Source organism: Somniosus microcephalus, chromosome 9 (assembly GCF_052327205.1).
Source record: "Somniosus microcephalus isolate GS21.2 chromosome 9, FLI_Smic_1.0, whole genome shotgun sequence".
NCBI classification, from domain to species: Eukaryota; Metazoa; Chordata; class Chondrichthyes; order Squaliformes; family Somniosidae; genus Somniosus; species Somniosus microcephalus.
In genome coordinates, this window is record NC_140995.1 from 120,382,013 (window position 1) to 120,402,089 (window position 20,077).

A 20,077-nucleotide genomic window follows, 5' to 3' on the forward strand; every position below is an offset into this window, starting at 1 on the left:
GTACCCCACTAGTCACTGCCTGCCACTCGGAAAAAGCCGTTTATTCCAAGTCTTTGCTTCCTGTCTGCCAACCAGTTCTTTATCCAAGTCAGTCCCTTGCCCCCAATCCCATGTGCCTTAACTTTACACACTAATCTCTTATGCGGGACCTTATCGAAAGCCTTCTGAAAGTCCAAATACACCACATCCACTGGTTCTCCCTTATCTATTCTACCAGTTACATCCTCAAAAAATTCCAGTAGATTAGTCAAGCACGATTTACCTTTTGTAAATCCATGTTGACTTTGTCCGATCCTGTCACTGTTTTCCAAGTGCTCTGCTATTACATTTTTATAATGGACTCTAGCATTTTCCCCACTACCGATGTCAGGCTTACCGGTCTATAATTCCCCGTTTTCTCTCTACCACCTTTTTTGAATAGTGGGGTAACATTAGCTACCCTCCAATCCATGGGTACTGTTCCAGAGTCTATCGAATTTTGGAAGATGACTAGCAATGCATCTACTATTTCTAGGGCCACTTCCTTAAGTACCCTAGGATGTAGATTATCAGGCCCTGAGGGTTTATCGGCCTTCAATCCCGTCAATTTCCCTAACACCATATCCCTACAAATACTGATTTCTTTCAGTTCCTCCCTCTCGTTAGAACCAGAGGCGACATGAGCAAAAACTTTTTTATGCAACAAGTGGTTAGGATTTGGTATGCACCGTCTGCTAAGGTGGTGGATACAGATTCAATAGTAGCCTTCCAAAGGGAATTGGAATACTTGAAGGAGAAAAAATTGCAGGGATATGGGGAAAGAGCGGAGAACTTACTGGATTGCTCTTCGAAAGAGCCGGCGCAGACTCGATGGGCCAAATGGCCTCCTTCTGTGTTGTACTATTCTATCCTATACTCTGCATCAAGAATAAAAACTTGATTTTCCTTCTGAAAAATGTCATTATGAGCAAAGAAGTATATTCCCTATTTCAGTAATCTACTTAATTTCAGACTGAGGTTATTTATCCAGAAGTTAACCACTCATTCATCATTTTTGTGTTCCCACTGGAATTCTTAATATATGCCTTGTGGGTAAATTGGGATTTTCATAATTTTTGTTGCGCTATTACACAAAAAGAGTATATTTCCATACCTGGAATACTGAACTATTCATTATTTATACCAGTTAAGTGACTCATTATCTGTTTGAGATGAAGTAACATTAATACCTGTGTATTATGATTGATTACATATTTTGTTAACCTTAACAGATAAATGAAGGAGATAATGGGACAAATTAATGCTGGCAGAACAGAGTTTCATTCAACAGGAGTGCATATCGGGTGTGGAGGTCAGCACGCTCCATATAATCTTGAATGAAAAATCTTGTGGGTCTCACTGATCTTCACGCCTGAATTTCTGACATGTGCTCATGTGCTCCTGCCCCAGGGAGTTCTGATAATTCAGAAAATCCATTGTAATGTGATATAAAATCATCCACCTTCAATTTTTTTAATGGGTTGTAAAAAAAAAAGACAATGGAGGGCTGTGGATTAAAAAGAGGAAAACGTAGCTCCTTGCAGAGGAAGCCAGTACATACATATTATGAGTATATGGATCATGAAATCTCGAAGTGAGCAATAGGCATAGAAAGACCTTGAAACACAAGGGGACCTCTAAGAATGATGACAGGCTGACACTAATACTTATAATAAGTAGTGGTGTCAGAATGAAGAACTTTATTATAAGTATAAAGAAGTCAGTATTGAAATTGGTCTGGCCCCATTTTCGGCATTGCACAGGCAGCGTGTGCCCAAACCAAGAGGCCCGAGGATCTCCAGGAATTTGGCCTCAGAGTCTCATCTACATATTTGGGCAAATTGCCAGCGCCGGTTGTGCCTTTACAGGCAGATCGTCCCATAAGAAAAGTTAATTTTGGGCCGTCTGCCTCGCTGGAAGTGGGGTTGGAGCAGGCAACTTGAGGGGGGGATATCGCTAGGGCTCTGGAGTTGGGGGAGAAACTCCTATTCCTCCTGGTGAAGAGGTTGCAAAGTTTCTGAAGAATGGATTCAGTCAATAATATTTTTTTTGTGGACTTTATGGGATTTTTCTGAGGGTATTTTCCCTGTTATGGGATCGCCCTGTGCACATACGTGAAAGACTGGTTTTGTTAAAACTCCAGAGAACACATGGCAGTTGGCTGTGACAAAAGAACTCATCCAGTATGTATGGGTCCAGCCGACAGTCCTGGAAAAAGGAAGTGGGTCATTGAAATTGATTAGAAAAACCACTCTAATATGCAAAGCACTTCTCACCTCCATCTCAGAAGAGAAACAGAACAATGAACCCACTAGCTCACCCAGAAAAGACTGAAAGATATGTTCCAGACTTAGGGCCATTAACCCAATACGCATGGGTCCGACGATGACTCATCATAGATTTAGCACCGGAGTGCTTAGAATTTCTCCCAACACAAAGACCGAAAGATGTCCCAGACTTAGGGCCATTAACCCAATACGCATGGGTCTGACGATGACTCATCACAGATTTAGCACCGGAGTGCTCAGAAGCAAATGGATTTTTAAGATTGGTGGGAAAAGACAGGCAGACTATCTATAAAGATAAATTCTTTTCCACCATTCTCTCTCTCTCGTTCCTGCTCCAACAACACAAGAAGTACCAGAGAAAGCCGATGAGCAGAGCAATCGAAACCGGGGTAAGCATAGTCTCTCAGAAGTGAAGTTTTTGGGCTATTCCGAGGGTGTGTAGAAACAGGGGGGGTGCGTACTGGGGTTATTGTTTCTGGCCAGTCAGAAGTATCTGAGCTGCTCCAGAGCCCCGTGCGGTTTCGAATCGCTCCCCTTTTCTGGTTCTGACCGCCGGACTTATCTCAGTAGCGATGTAGACAAAACGAGACTCGTGGTTGGGTGGAAAGACCAGTATTTATTGAAATAAAGAATAAATTGAAAATAATGATGAATACAGCACTCTTTTACTTAATACAGCACACCTTTGCTTAATACAGCACACCTTTGCTTAATACAGCATACCTTTGCTTAATACAGCACACCTTTGCTTAATGCAGCACACCTTTGCTTAATACAGCACACCTTTGCTTAATACAGCACACCTTTGCTCAATACAGCACACTTTTGCTTAACACAGCACACTTTTGCTTAACACAGCACTTTTAATTAACAGGGGAGGAGAAACGGACACATCGAGGGAAAATTGACTAAAATTACAATTTAACAAAATTCCCCTTTAATTCCCACTCCTAATACCTATCTAGGTTGCCTTGTAATGGGCCAGAAAGTTTTATGCTCACCAGTAAATGCCTGCTCCATGCCCCTGCGTTCTGTCTTGGATTCTTCACTGCCCCGAAGTAGAGATACCCCAGTAATTCAAAGTAACTGCTGGTATTCCACTCCTTTGGGCGGGCTGCTGAGCTGTTCCTCTGTAGGCAGGGCATGAAGGCAAGGCGGCAGAGAGAGAGAATGTGGCTTCCTGAGGGGCTATCTTTATACCCCATTGGGAGCTGTTATCTTTGTGCCCAAATCTGGATGTGTCTGGGCTATACAAAAGGGACCGAACTGCCCCCATTGACTGTAATGGGTTTGAATGTGTTACCTATTCATTTAAACTGGTTTTCGACCAGTTTGAAATGTCCTACTGAATTTCAGTCAACAGCACTCAAGTGCTTTGTAAACAAACCATTGTCCTGTGGTCACCGCCCAACCGCAATTGACTGACAGCTTTAAGTACTTAAGCCTTTGAGTCAACATTGTAGAGAGTTCTGTAAACAAACATCCTTTGTCCTGTGGGTGAAACTTCCTAAAGTGCAGTTGATTGACAGTTTCAAGTACTTCAACATTTGCGCAGGCTGGTGTTATTTTCAAATCCTTTGTCAGCCCATGATTGAAGATATACAGCCAGGCTGTCTTTTGTCTTCTGCCACGAGGCATGACAGCCATTTTTGATGCTCTGGGTTTTTAAGGTATATTCCACCCAGGTTTTCTTTAATCAAAAATAATCTTCAGGGGCTGTAGGAATTTTCCGAAATTCTTGCGAACCTTACAGGTGGGAGCTTCGTTTGGTTTAGCCAGGCGAAAGGGGTTTATGTGACTGGGCAATTCGTTGATAGGGGTGGAATCAGCGTCCACCATAGCAATAAGAGAATTACTGCTTGTATAGTCTCCAGTTTTGTACTGTATTTATGTTGATTGTAATCTGGATTTTATTCTCCACAGGGATTGTAATTTCATTTAGTAGTGCATGTTTTAACCAGTGTATGTTAGATCAAATAAATACAAGTTTGATTTTTCACTGAAGCATTCCTGTCTGTGACTTATTTCATTTACACTCTGAATAATAATTCCCGGGTATAGAACTTTCATAAGGCGGGGGCGATTCGAACCGTCCGTCTAGCAATTGGGCTCGGATCAAAAACCGTTTACATCTCCTGGCGACCAGCAGCAGGATCTGGGTTAAAGGATCTGTGTTAAAGGAGTGTAAAAAAACACCTACATCTTTTGGCGACCTGCGGCAGGACCTTGGTTTAAAAGAGTGTAAATCAGTCATGGACAGCGCTTCTGGCGAAAGATCCCAAATGGAGGAAAGGATTTCTTGACATGTGTTTAAGAAGGTTAATGTCACTAAGAAGTGGGTGCTAGGCTTGTTGCGTGCTGAGCGTCTGGTGGACGCAGCATCAGAATGGATGGAGGGTAAGGAGCATAGGCGCAGCATTGAAAAGGCGATATGGCTCGTCTGCCTACAAAGACAAGTGCAACTGCTAGATAAGCGGGTTGCTAAGTTAGAGGCAGAGCTCAGGGAGTCCGAGGCACAGTCAGACGCAAGGGCTATAGTAGGGAGCAGGTTATGCATGGAGCTAAGTGATGAGAAGCAGGGAAGAATAAGCCAGGAGAAAACCTTCCGTAACCATAAGGAGTTCCTGCAATGCCAGGTAACTGAGGCAAAGGGGAACAAGAGGGTGGTTAAGGAGGAGAACACTCATTTGTCGAGTGAGGTAAAGTTGCTGGGAGAGCAGTTGAAGGATATTCAGGTGGCATACAGAGTCGCCAGCACTAGAGGGTTTGATACGGGTAATCATGGTCCTTGCCAGGAGCAGATCTGGAATTTGACCGATGCTCTATCTAAGGCCAAAGGGATGGTCTGCTTGGTAGCTCCGGGAATGGCCTGGGTAGATGAGAAAGAGCAGGAGGGAGATAAGGGGGACTGTAAGGCAGAGGAGGGCGCTCGACCACCGCCTGAAGTGCCGGGACCAGGATCCATGTGCCCTGTTCGGCAGCAGAAATACGGTGCGCCCGTAGGCAGTCAAGAGCAAGGAGCACTGCAGAGTGACTTCGTGGTCCTGTATACGACCCCCCAGCTGCAGGCAATGGTCTCTAACCTGACCAAACTGACCAGCGCAGGGGACCCAACTGTCCATTTTACGGATGTGGAGCAGGTGGGGGGGGATCAATAACTGTAACAAAGCTGAGACAGCCAAATTACTTTTATGTTCCCTGGATAGGAGGTTGTACCAGTCGCTCTCAGCGGGTAGCAAGAGGGCGCAGGGTACGTTAGAGGGGATAAAGGATGACATCCTAGAGGCTATGGGCCTCAATGATGGAAGTTCTTTCTCCCGAGTGGAAAGGACACTGCAGTCAGCTGGGGAGGCACCGCAGGCTTTCGCAGACAGGATTTGGCCCGTCTACCGGAGTGCCTGTGCAGGGGTGCCCGACCAGGCGCAGCTGCAGGGGGAGCCTAAGGCTCATTGGCTGAGGACCCTGGTGGTGAACAGCCTGCCCAGGATCAAGGTCAAAGCAGAGGGGTGGTTCGATTCCAGGGATCCCCAGGCCACAGAAGAGAGTGTGATCTGGCAGTTAACTCTCTCTTTTAAAAATGGTAGGTGTGAGGATGACAAACCAAAGGGCAGAGTACACGAGTTAAAGCCTAGTGGAGGCAACGTTAGGAGAGAGTGGCGCCAGGAAGGGGGTAGCTCAGAGAAGAAGCAAGGCTGTTATAGGTGCGGGAGTAAAGAGCACTGGAGGAAAGACTGCCCAGTCTCTGACAATAGGAGCGGGAAAGGGGATCCTCCAGCGCCAGTGCAGAAAACCGCAGCTGTGGCAGGAAGCAGCACTGATCCGTTCGCAGTATTAGTGGCTGCTCTCCGCGCAGTCTTTCCGGCAGGGCAGGGTAGGGTGGACGCGGCAGCAGGCAGCGTACTCCCATCCGCCCCGAACAATCCCGACTCATGACTAGGGGCTTCTCAGCACGTTTACCTGTGCCCACTAAGTTATGATGCTTGGAAGAGACCGTGCGTGAAAATGGGGGTGGAGAAGGTGCAAGGGACCTATCTGCTGGACACTGGAGCTTCAAGCCCCATTGTTTATGCGGATAACCCGACCACATCACCTCTATCGAGTGGGGTCCCACATAACTTAGTAGGGTTCACCGGGAACGAACAGGCTGCGTCTTTCTCCATCCCGCTAGCCATCGATCTGGGTACACTTCATACGGAGTGGAAATGTGTCCTGATGCGGTGGGAGCGGGAGGGATTAGGCATTTTGGGGGCAGACTTCATACTGGCCCACAAGATACTGGTGGATTTCCGGAATCACTGTCTTTGGGGGGCAGAATGCACGGGAAAGGAGAAGGAGGTGGTAGTTATACCAGGAAAGCAAGGCAAGGGAACCGTGTGTACGATGAAGCCCAAGGGTAGTTATGACCTTGAACTTTTGGTCACTTCTACCCCGGCGGAGTACATAGCGGATGTGCGAGCCAACCTCGCGGCATTCACTACACACAAGCACGACTGTGGGAGGGTAATAGGGGTGGAGGTCAGAGTAGAAAGGGACCCCATGGCCCAACCACAGAAACAGTACAACTTCCCCAGAGAGGCAGAGGCAGATTTAGAGACGGCAGTGGGATCACTGGTTGAGCAGGGTGTGTTGAGACCCATAGCGGCACATGTGAACTCTCCAATTTGGCCGGTTAGGAAACTGGACAATTCATCGAGAGCCACTGTGGACTATCGGGTTCTTAACAAGAACATCCCAGCCTGTGCCCCCACCGTCGCAGCTGTAGCTGACCTGATCGGGAGTATCCCAGCATCCGCGAAAACATTCACGGTGCTGGACATTTCGAACGGATTCTAGTCTATCCCTCTCAAAAGGGAGGACCAGTATAAGTTCGCATTCACTTTCAAGGGTCAGCAGTACACATGGACGTGCCTTCCTCAAGGGTTTCACAACAGTCCTTCTATTTTCCACCAATGTATGGCCAACTGGTTAAAAGGTTTTAGCAGCCCACAGCAGCTTGTGCAGTATGTGGACAACCTGCTTTTGTTCTCCAACGAGGGGGAGGAGCTGGCTGAACTGCTGAGTCTGTTAAAGGAATCTAGGTTTAAAGTTAATCTCAACAAAGCAGATCGGCCAGCAGGAAGTAAAATTCCTCGGGCTGACCGTACGTGCTGGGGAGAGGGCCATTGATGAGTCGAGGAGGAAGGCGGTACAGGAGCTACCTGCCCCAACCACGGTAACGGGGCTAAGATCCTTCCTGGGACTCACAGGGTACTGCAGGGATTTCATAGAGGACTATGCTGCTACGGCAGCTCCTCTACTCCGGCTCCTCCACAAGGGAGTGGGCTGGGAGTGGGATGAGGACTGCATGGCAGCATTTAGTCGTCTGAAGAGAGATCTGCAGACCGCACTGGCTTTAGGAGCGATTGATGGGGGAAAGGAGTTCTTTTTGGAGGTAGCTGCCACAGGGGACAGTTTGAGCGCAGTGCTGCTCCAGGAGCGGCATGGCAAGCTGATGCCTGTGGTATACTCATCAAGAATCCTCACAGATGTAGAGAGGGGGTACTCCAATTGTGAGAGGCACATTGGGCCGTGAGGAGATCACAAATCTTCACGTTGGTGTCCCCGATAACTCTCTTAACCCATCATACGCCCACTCAGATGCTTCTGGATGGGAGGATAAAGGACGGCATGGTGAGCAGTGCACGCATTGCTCGCTGGACTTTATTGCTCGCTCAGATGAATTTGAGTGTGAAAGGCCTCTGTGAGCCCAAGTTCGCCGCAAATTTGATATACCCAGTGGTGGCCCACAAATGCTCTGTTGAAGGGGTATGGGACGTAGACATAGGGTTTCGGGCTGGGTTCCATCTCACAGGCCGCGAGATCTATGTAGACGGGTCCAGTACAGTGATGGCCGGGGAGCGACTCACTGGATGCGGGATTTTTGACACAAAGGCAGGCATTGCCAAGGCCATTAAACTCCCGAGCACCATGAGCGCCCAACACGCTGAACTGTCGGCGGTGGTGTATGTGGGTTACCCACCCTGAAGAGTTCCCTACACCCTACACAATTTGCTCGGACAGCTTGTTCACTTGCAATTCGTGTACAGAATAATTGGCCATTTGGTCTCGTCGCGGGTTCACATCTGCAGACGGGAAACCCCTAGCAACCAAGCCATTGTTGCGACAGATCCTAATATCGATAGGAACTCAGGGGGATTTCTATATCCACAAAGTCAAGGCCCATTCTAAGACAGAACCCTGTGCGGAGGGCAATCAACAGGCCGACGTGTTGGCCAAAGAGGGTGCTCGAATGGGCACGTTTTGGGATCCATATGAGTCGAGTCTGGTAGCAGCAATCAGAGACAGAGGTGGGACCCAAGGGGGTGCAGGGGTAGCATTGGCCCCGGACCTAAAGATGGTCCAGGCACGAGATCCCGCCCTAAAGACTGTTCTGGAGACGCTGGCTAAGGGAGATAAGGTAGATGGTCCATACGGAGTGGCAGGTATTACGGTAAAGGAAGGGATGGTTTTCAGAGGGGAACAGTGGGTAGTTCTGCAGCAGCACCGGAGGGAATTCCTTCAGTTGGCCCATGAGGGTCCAGGAGCGGGGCACCCCAGGCCGGAGACCACCTGGCAACGGGTGGAACAGGCAGGGTGATGGCCGCAACTAAGGGAGGATATCCACGACTTCTGCGCGGACTGCTTGGTGTGTGCTGCAAACAACCCTGACCCCCAGAAAAAGAAGGTATCCATGGGACACACTAGGAGAGTGGAGGGACCATGGCAGTCCATACAGGTCGATTATATCGGACTGCTGCTCACCGCTCAGGGGGGTTACAAGTATTGCCTGGTCCTGGTAGAAGCCTTCCCATGCCGAAAGCCACAGCTTTGGGGACCGCAAGGATTCTAGTGAGAGAATTGTTCTCTAGGTGGGGGCTACCACAGTATGTGGAGTCCGATCAGGGGAGTCACTTCACAGGGGCAGTCATGCAGGCGACTCTGAAGATGCTAGGTGTAGAGGGTAAATGGCACGTCGTACACAACCCGCAGTCATTGGGGATTGTGGAGCGGATGAATAGGACCATCAAGGAAAGGTTATGGAAGGAGACGGGAGACTCGCCTAGAAAATGGGCAGAGGTCTTGCCGTTAGTTCTAATGGGGGTCCGAGCCAGCCCGTCTAGAAGCACAGGGTATTCCCCGCATGAGGGTCAAGAGAACGCCCAGCCATGTACTGGCCCCGGTTTTCACGGAAGGTCAGTTGAGAGAGATAAACCGGGACAGGTTTGTTAAGAATTTGCTTGAGCATCTCAGACCGATCCATTGGCAGGCTGCCAGTAACATAGGGAAGCAACATCGTCAAAATCGTTTATTGCTTGAGCCTCAGAGGCACCATGAGTGGGAGGTCAGAGATCAAGTAATGGTTAGAAACTTCGCGAGGGTAGGGACTTTTGAACTGCTATACATAGGACCGTACAGTATTGTGGATAGGGCAAGTCCAATGGTATATGCGGTCAAAATACCCCGACGCACTAAGTGGTTCCATATCAATCAGTGCAAGCTTTTCAACCCTGGGGAAAGAGCTGATAAGAGGAGGAAACAGCAGGGAGTGGTGAGCTGCGCTACAGGTGTGGGTCTCCAGCCCATAATCTGGGAATGTGAGGAGCCCACAGAGGGACCAATCATTCCGCCTGTGGGGGCAGGAGTGAGAAGGAGTGCCAGGATCCCACAGCTGAGGGTGCCGTGGACGCCTCCTTACACACTGGTGAATGAAGGAAGCCGGAGTCGTAACAGGCCCAGGGTCGAGGAGACCTAGTGTGGCCACCTGGAGACGGGTGGCGCTGTACATAACCACCTTTCTCTCCTGTCTGTTTGCCTTAGCTTGTCTGTATAGTTTGGATTTTAATCATGTGTAGCTGCGTCTGGAAAGGTGAGGCATCACCCAAGGACAACGTTGCATTCTGTGTGTTTTCAGGGAACGCCTAAGCCAGCATGAGTCACAGGGGTGACATCGAGGAATCGGTTATCTTCGGCTGCGCCGGCAGCGACGAACCGACGGTGACCACAGGAGATGGCTCAAAGGAGGGGGCGAGCGTCTATCTCCACGAGGGAAGATGGCCTGGATGGCTGGGGTCGAATTCCACCTGGTATTCCAGCCATGATGAATTAATCTATGGTGAAGTGTCCATCCCATGCCCGAGGATAGGGGTTACCACCTCCCGAGTTAGGGTAACAGAGGGTAAACGGGTGTGCTTTAGCTGTAGGGGACACATTCCACTGGGAAGGTGGTGGTGGCTCAGGAAACTGAGCGCGGATACAGGGGACCAGATAGCTGACTGGGAAAGACTAAGTAATGACACGTACCGGACGATCACGGGTTCTCAGGGAGGAGTGAATGTGTGTTGGGATAAGTGGTGGGAATCCAAGGAAGGGATTTATGTGTGAATGTGGGGGTCGGAAAAGATCTGCCCAGCGGGTGTGTCAAACGCGTTTAGTAGGCGATGGCAGGACGCCGGGGATGGGATCGGTTGGGATCGGAGTGTGGACTCCTGTGTTATCCAAAAACCCCCAAACACCATCAATGCCACAGAGCTCATCTCATACACCAGGAAGCCCCTGCCCAGAGCCCCAACGGTACAGACGACTGTAGATGGGTGTCTCACCACCACCAGGGGTCCAGGAAATGGGTTGGTGTTAATCCCTACTGACAAAGTGTTGTTTCAGAACATGCTCTATGCCGTGGCATCCATGATCCTGAACCTGACTGAAGTCCATCTACCTGTGTGGTGCCCAAGGAAGACGGAGAAGCTTTATGAAGTTCTGTTAAAAGTGATGTTTCAGGAATTTTATGAACTGGACTATGGAAATGTAGAGAAAGAACAGCTTTATAATCGGAATGTTGGGGATAGTGTGGGGTCCAGGAGGCAGAGAAGAGGGACCTGGAACGATGTAGCCACAGCGTTCAGTACAGGAACGGGTATTATTAATAGTGTGGATGATGCACAACTCCAGATGCAGATCACTGGGTTAAAGAACCAACTGCATAAGATTCTAGGGGAAGAGAATACAATGGTGGGTTCAGAGCTTCATGAGGACCAGGCAATGACCGTTCATTTAAAGGAGGTCATTGCGGAGCTGGAGAGGCACGCCAAAACGGTTAATGATTTGATACGGGAGGACAGGAACGCCTCGGAGTAGGCTGCACAGAATGAGGTGTGTGTGTTGTATGGAGCATGGTTGCTGGGTGAGGACCTGAGGCAAGGTCGCGTCCCTTCATGGTTAAGCAACAAGCATCTCGCTGCGCTGCACCCGTATAGCAATTCGTTGAGCCTGTGCCAGCTTCGTTTAGCCTCTGAAGCCTACCCTGTCCCTGTAGATTGCGGGCGGTCCAACCATACTATATGGAGCATTCCGGGTACCCGATTCCCTTTCTGCTGGAACACCTCACTGAGTTAATAAAGAGCGTTGAGCTCTCCCCGAAACATTTTTACACTTTAGAGCAAAAGACAGTAGAAGTGGGGGAGGAGATCAAAGGGATTTTCTCACCACCATGGTGGGACATCGGTCTGAGTATAGAGATTCCCTCCTGGATTCACATCTGTTCCCATGCATTAGTTATCATACAATTGCTGCTTGTAAGCTACTTGTTTTACACCAGCTGCAGGTGACGGAGCCAGATGCTCCAAGTGCGGTGGCAAGGGGTGTTAGATCGATCCGGAAAGGTGTAATTCGATTTGTGTTGATGATGGTTTTCTCCCTGCAAAACCTGTAATGTACCGAAGTTCTGTAAGCAAGTGTATTGTATTCTGATTATAGTTTTGCACTCTGTATTGCGCAATGTGCACTGTTGTTTTTTTGTAATGTGTTACCACCTGTCAATGCTGTACTGTGTGATGTGCGCGGTGACTTTTTGGTAACGTCCTGTGGATCTTATTAATGTTCTGTATTTTGTAAGAAGCCGCTTTGCTGATGTTTTGACCCAGTAAAAGGGAACTATGACATGCAGTAAGGGGTACAGTTCCGGGGTTTTAAAATGTAAAATCAGGGAAACAGCTTCACTTTTGGCCTTTGCTCTCTCATCGAGTGATGCTTTGTGGAAAGAAAAGCATTAAACGGGGGACTGAAGAGATCGCAAAGTCTCTGAAGAATGGATTCAGTCAAGAATATATTTTTTGTGGACTTTATGGGATTTTTCTGAGGGTATTTTCCCTGTTATGGGATCGCCCTGTGCAGATACGTGAAAGGCTGGTTTTGTTAAAACTCCAGAGAACACAAGGCAGTTGGCTGTGACAAAAGAACTCATCCAGTATGTATGGGTCCGGCCGACACTCCTGGAAAATGGAAGTGGGCCATTGAAATTGATTAGAAAAACCACTCTAATATGCAAAGCACTTCTCACCTCCATCTCAGAAGAGAAGCAGAACAATGAACCCACTAGCTCACCCAGCAAAGACCGAAAGAGATGTCCCAGATTTAGGGCCATTAACCCAATACGCATGGGTCTGACGATGACCCATCACTGATTAAGCACCGGAGTGCTTAGAATTTCTCCCAACACAAAGACCGAAAGATGTCCCAGACTTCGGGCCATTAACCCAATGCGCATGGGTCTGACGATGACTCATCATAGATTTAGCACCGGAGTGCTCAGAAGCAAATGGATTTTTAAGATTGGTGGGAAAAGACAGGCAGACTATCTATAAAGACAGATTCTTTTCCACCATTCTCTCTCTCTCTCGCTCCTGCTCCAATAAAACATGAAGTACCAGAGAAAGCCGACGAGCAGAGCGATCGAAACCGGGGTAAGCATAGTCTCTCAGAAGTGAAGTTTTTGGGCTATTCCGAGGGTGGGAGCTTTGTTTGGTTTAGCCAGGCGAAAGGGGTTTATGCGACTGGGTAATTCGTTGATGGGGTGGAAATAGAGTCCACCATAGCAACAAGGGAATTACTGCTTGTATAGTCTCCAGTTTTGTACTGTATGTATGTTGATTGTAATCTGGATTTTATTCTCCACAGGGATAGTAATTTCGTTTAGTAGTGCATGTTTCAGCCAGTGTATGTTAGACCAAATAAATACAAGTTTGATTTTTCACTGAAGCATTCCTGTCCATGACTTATTTCATTTACACTCTGAATAATAATTCCCGGGTATAGAACTTTCGTAAGGCGGGGGCGATTCGAACCGTCCGTCTAGCAGTTGGGCTAGGATCAAAAACCGTTCACATCTCCTGGTGACCAGCGGCAGGATCTGGGTTAAAGGATCTGGGTTAAAGGATCTGGGCTAAAGGAGTGTAAAAACCGCCTACACTGGCAACACAGAAAGTTTTCTTTTTAAATTAAAAACTCTTACCTTTAGTTGGAGGCTGTAAGGCCCACTGGAGAATGCTGAGCCCGCGCCTGTCCCACTCATTGGTAACTCGTTTCGTTGATGGGACCGTCAACAGTCATTAAGCCCCTCATTATATTCACGGGACCTAACACCTGTTTTAGGTGGCCACCCAGGATTGGGCGCAAGCCATCCGACTGCTAAACTGGCATGCTTTGCACCCGTAAAATGGGTGCAATACATACTAATTTCTAGCTCATTCAATCCAAACAGTAAAAGAGGAGCAGAGGAATGATATCAGGCTATCATAAGGTAGAAGAAATTCCAGAAGCTTTGCCTACACTATTAGTAGAATTCAGCTAAAGAAAAGTAGATTATTCATTCCAGGCACCAAAATACAAATAAGTGTTGAAAAGTTCCTTCTAAAATAGACAGTAGTAAATGCTAAAAGAGACAGGATACAATCAAAATTATATTGACAACAAGATTCACTGCCTGGGTGACCATAGAGAATGACCACATGGTTTCCATGGATTCACTAGAAACTTTCCGTGACACTGCAGGACTGCAATTGCTTCCTGGACCCAAATTATACGATTATTATTTAAAAGATTTTACTGACACAGCTTTTATGTTTGGCAGGCCATCCATTATTGATTGGTGGTGCCTTCCTTCCAGGAGACAGGGAGTATCACTAATAAATAACAGATAGCTTGACCTTGCCCTGGTGGCACTAGGCTTCTTCACACTGTCCTGTTTGGTACAGGCTGATAGGTTGTCTTCACCCACTGACACTCTATCCACCAGCATAAAGTAGCATAATCCATATGCAGAATCTTAGGGGCAGTGGGGGGTGGGGGGGTGGCGGGGAGTAGAAGATGGAATAGTGCTTCGCTGTTCTGGTTAAGGAGAAAGTGGTTGATAATCTGGCTTGCAGGGATTAAAGCTTATTACAGGGGAATTAGAGAGATCTGAGGCAGTAAATGGTCAAGTAGAAACACTGTGGCCTAGAAATTGCCTACCTTAGTGCCAGTCGTTAATGCTGGTTTTCTTGAAAAATGGTGGCCACCTCGCTTCTAGCTGCTTTAGGCGCGGGACACAATGGTGCCATTTTGGTAAGGGCCATAGCGCTGCCATTAACAGCGCTGGCCTCTGAAATATAAATTAACAGATCATGACGTCAATCAACATGTAATGACTGGCTTGACGCCAAGACTGCTAATTTGGACATTTTCACTCGCCACTACGCCAGCTCCTAAGCATGCACAGAAAAGCATGCGTGAAGCAGCCCTGCAGAGACACTGTCAGCGCTTCTTTAAGGGACACACACATCTTTCAGGTAAGTTTTTATATTTTATTGAAGTAGTGGCTTGGTGCAAGAGATTTTAAAAGTTTTTAAAGAGTGCAGGGAGTGCAGGAGTGCTGCTGGATGCTTGCAAGGCTTTGGGTGGTAAAGGAAGGCCTCTGAGAAGACAGAAAATGCTGGAAATACTCAGCAGGTCAGGCAGCATCCTTGGAGAGAGAAATAGAGTTAACGTCTCAGGTCGAGAGTATTTCCAGCATTTTTTGTCTTCTCAGAAGCCTTCCTTTACCATCAAAGCCTTGCAACCATTCTGCTTTTATTTCAGATTTCCAGTATCGCAGCATTTGGCATCTGAGAAGAAATAGGATTACATAGGATATAGGGCACAGAAACAGGCCATTTGGCCCAACCAGTCCATGCTGGCGTTTATGCTCCACTTGAGCCTCCTCCCATCTTTCTTCATCTAACTCTATCAGCATAACTCTCTATTCCCTTATTTAGCTGCCCCTTAAATGCATCTATACTACTCGATTCAACCACTCCCTGTGTTAGCAAGTTCTACATTCTCACCATTCTTTGAGTAAAGAAGTTTCTTCTGAATTCCCTATTGGATTTCTTGGTGACTATCTTATATTGATGGCCTCTAGTTATGCTCTTCCCCACAAGTGGAAACATTCTCTCTGTGTTTACTCTATCAAAATCTTTCATAATTTTAAAGACCTCTATTAGGTCACACCTCAACCTTCTCTTTTCAAGAGGAAAGAGACCCAGCCTGTTCATCCTTTCCTGCTAGGTATAACCTCGCATTTCTGTCTCACTTGCTCACAGTCCTGGGGGCACATGAAGGTGAAGCAGAGGCAGCAAAGGAGACAAGCTTCCCGCAGAGGGAGGAAGAAACAGAAGAGGAAGACGCAGAAGGAAGGATGCAACCAAGACAACCCCTTTCTGGCCGGCATATCTAGGATCAAATCATCTACCTGCAGTACCAGTGACCACAACCCCAATTCCCCTTTCAACATTTGTCCCACACCTTACCTTCCCTCTGTTATTGACCATCACAGCATTCTCTTGGCCACAATGCTGAAATAAAAGCCACCACAGAGCAAACTTTCCAATCCAATTTTATCAATATATGTATCCAATATGATTTCCAGAAATCAACTAATCCTCCTTGTACATTCGCTTAGTGACTGTCTTGTGTCTGCCTTTGCCTATCCTAGTGATGTTACGCAGTGCTACCCGAGTGGCTGCAGCATGGCTGGTGGAAGGCTGCTGATTTTCAGTGGTGGACACTGTAGATGGCCTTGCAGGACAACCTTGAGGAATTTCTGGCTGGGAGTGTCAAATCGAATGAGGGTGTTTCTTCTTCTTCACTCTATTTTCCCTCCTCTTGGTCAACCACTGGCTGGGAGGCTAGATTTCTTGGGTGTGTGAAATTGGAAGGCACAAGGGTAGAGTTGTGGTGAGCGGAGGGTGGGAAAGCAAGAGCCGCATGCTTATACCATGCGCACCTTGTAAATCAGAAGATATTGTGGGATGAGGGGTAAGTGGGATTTGAGAAGGAGGATAACATATGAGGATACCAGCATCTTATATCCTTTCAGCCCCCACCACTGGCTAAGGGCTCAGCCATGCCCCTGCCAAGGATGGCCACCACAGTCTCCTTCAAGGGGATAAGGTGAAGCTAGGAATGGGAGGTGTGTCTCGTGTTTGGTGCAGATTGTTGGTAGGTCAGTGATTGGTGGTGGGTGGGGGATCATGCAATGTGCAGTGTGTGAGGTTTGTGGTAAGTTGGTAGGAGACGACTTTTGAAGATGCATTCACTGACCTTGACCACTGGTCTGAGGTGATGAAAGTTCTTTGGGCACTGGAGCCAGGTCCTGGGGGCAACACTGCTGGCAGTGACCACCTCGGTGACCTGGTACTACATCCTTCTTTCTGGAGGGCCTCCTGGCCCCCTGTGGGTAACTGACCTCTCTTGCAATGTTGAACTTCTGTGCAAAGCTGCGTGCAAAACCCTAGGTGCCTCTGCCCTGGCTTGTTGAGCCATTTGTGTTAGTGCTGAAACACTTTTACCATTTTTTTTATGTGTGGAAGGTAGTTCAGCTTTAAGAGCTGAAGACTGCCATTTCGAAATTATTTTTAATGTTTTTTTTTCAGAAGACAGTTGAGCTCTAAGGGCTAAAGTCTGCCTATTTTTAAATTATTTTTTTCATTTTAGATGGCAGTTCCCCTTTAATTGATCGACACTGCTTTCTAAAATGACAGGCAAGCTTTAAGAGAATGCTGCCTCACTCCAGGAACGCTACGGCCAAGCTACATTGGGCCTCCTGCTGAGACTACCGCCCGAAACAGCATGTTACACTGCAGGTTTTGCACTGCACTAATTTAAATCAGCAGGCAGCACCAAAGTATCGGTGCTTCCTGTGCTTTCTTTGCAGGCGGCTATTAACTTTGGCCCACCGTGGCATCGGCCGTTTTCCAGCCTAATCGAATTTCTAGGGCACAGGATTCCAAAACTCAGCTGCTGGTGATAGACTGAAACACTCAAAGATCGGAAACTGTTGTGAATGCCAATGGCTGATCAATCTTCAGCCAAAATATTACCATATAGTTAAAAAACAACTTGCTGTACACTTTTCCTGCATACCTTCAATTCAGAAATATTGCCTTTACATAGCTGGTAATTACTTGCAGTGATTACTTACAGCGCAGTTACGCCAATGTGCTTGGAGCATCACTGAAGCCATTGCTCCTGAGTTGAAGGGCTGGATTTTGTCATTGGGGCGGGCTGAGGTCATGTCATCTGCTTTTCGTGTTATCCACCCGACTCCAAATCGATGTGGGAGATTGATGCAATTTTCACATAATTGGGCAATTGAGTTCCAGCGTGTGGGAACCCATGGCCCAATTTGTTTTTTCAGTCTGAAACTCACCTCCGATGACGTCATCATTGCTGCTGCATTTAAGGTCTGCAAGAAGCCTTGCTTCTTCTGCAGACTGCCAACCTTTTGGCCTTTGCAGTGAGAGGGACCTGGAGGCAGAATGAGCAGCGGGAGACCTAAGTCTGCTCCCAGATTTGATGATGTCGCCCTGCAAGCTTTGGTGGAGGGAGCAAGAGCCAATAAAGAGGTGCTCTTCCCTTCTTCAGGGAGGAAGAAGCCTCCCCAGCAGACAAAGACTGTGTGGATCCAGGTGGCCCAGGAGGTCAACTCGTTGTCGATGATCCGCAGAACCTGGCTTCAGTGCAGGAAGAGGTTTCATGATCTTCTGCACTGGAAAAGTGAGTATGACTTTCCCATCACCCTCAATCTGATCCCCATTGCCTCTCCTCACTAGCACTCAGCTTTAGCAACCTCTTCCTCCACATCCCACTTGACACTGACATCTCTGCACCCTTATCCATTCCCTCTCTCTCTATGGTCACATTCACCTAACTATTCGACTATGCAGCCCTCACACTCCCTATCACTGTGATGCTATGAAAACAACTTACAAAACACAGGGAGGGCCCTTGGTCTTGCCAACTCACTCCATCTTTGTATCCTTCTAACCATCAAGGATATGGATTTTCTACACTCACTCCTTCATTCTCACTCAAACTCCACTTGTGTCCCTCATTGCAGGAAAAGGGAGCTCACAGTAAGAGGGAAAGAGCGAGGACAGGAGGAGGGCCACCCTCAGTAGCCCAGCTCACCCCTTGGGAGGAGGCGGTCCTGGAGATTGTGGGACTGGAGGACGATTCGCAAGTGGGGGATGGACAGACGGGTGCATCAGAGAAAGTTGGTGACAGAATAGTTTTTCATCTCTCATTGACATTGCATGAGTCACTGATAATGGCCCAGAAATTCGGGTTTCCACGGGTGAGTACGCACGGGGTACTCACCTATAGGCCCAATGGAAGTGCCGGTTTCCTGCATGCACTGCGCATGCGCGGGAAACCGGCACATCCGTTCCCCTGAAAGAAGGGGTTCAGAGTTCGAACGCGTGCGCAGGAGAGGCTGTGCGTGCACATCGAACTTAGTTTTTTTTTGCAGATTTTCCCGGGAGGGTAAATCTCCAGAAGTTACAGATATAAAAAGCAGTCGCAAGGCCTCTTTTTTACACGGTAAGTGGTGAATTAATTAAAATTAAAACATTTTTTCCACAGTTTATTATTTTTAAATATTTTAAAGAAAGGTAAGTTTATTTTTAGCCCCATTAGAAAATTAAAAAAAAATTTCAAAAATTAAAATTATTGTTTAAAATAGTTATTTCATGTAATTTATAGTTTATTTTAAAAATGTGATGTTTTTTTAAAATTTATTTGAAGATTTAGTGATGTTTTGGGGCTTGTAGTATTTATAAGTTTGACAGCCCTTCCTGTCAAACTTATGAATGAGGCATTCCCTGCTCTGATTGGCTCCCCATGGCCCACGTGATCCCAGGGAACGCATCGAACTAACTGCACCCCTGGGATACACAAGCACTGCTCACCGGCAGTTGGAGCAGGCCCAGGATCGGAATTCCACGGGGGCCCACTGCTCAACGGCCAGCGCGCAAGGCAAGTGCAGGTCGGGGGCTTGCACCCGCGGGAAGCCCTCGACCCAAATTTCTGGGCCAATGATTCTGAAGCTCTAACAGCTGGACTTATGATCATCTGCAATATGCAATGTGCATGTAACCTTGGTCTCACATCTCTGACTCTTTCCTTTACTCCCCCACAGGACCATCGCAAGCACCCGTCCCCACTATCCAGGAGGAACAGCCTGAGCCTCCAGACTCCTCAGAGGAAGCTGCAACTTCTGAGGGCGCAGCGTCAGCAGAATTCAGCCAACTCAGCACCAGCACAGACACTCACACCTCGGTGGGATCATCACAAGATAGAGTAGTGTTGTCACCTGGTGTATCACAGCTCACAAGTGAGCATCAGCAGATTGTGGAGACAGGGACAGCAGTGGAGAGTCCTAGTCGGAGGGCGCAGGACTCTCCCAGCTCAGCTCAGCTGCATGTCGACCCTTTGCCTCTGGGTCCACCCAGAAGAACAGCGGTGCTGGAACTCCAGGAACAGGTGCAGGAGTCTCTGGCAGGTTTAGTCTCCAGGGTCGCTGCGAGTGTGGAGCGAATGGAGGAGTCCATCACAAACATGAGCAGAGCCTTTGTGGAGTCATTGGCGCATGAACGCAG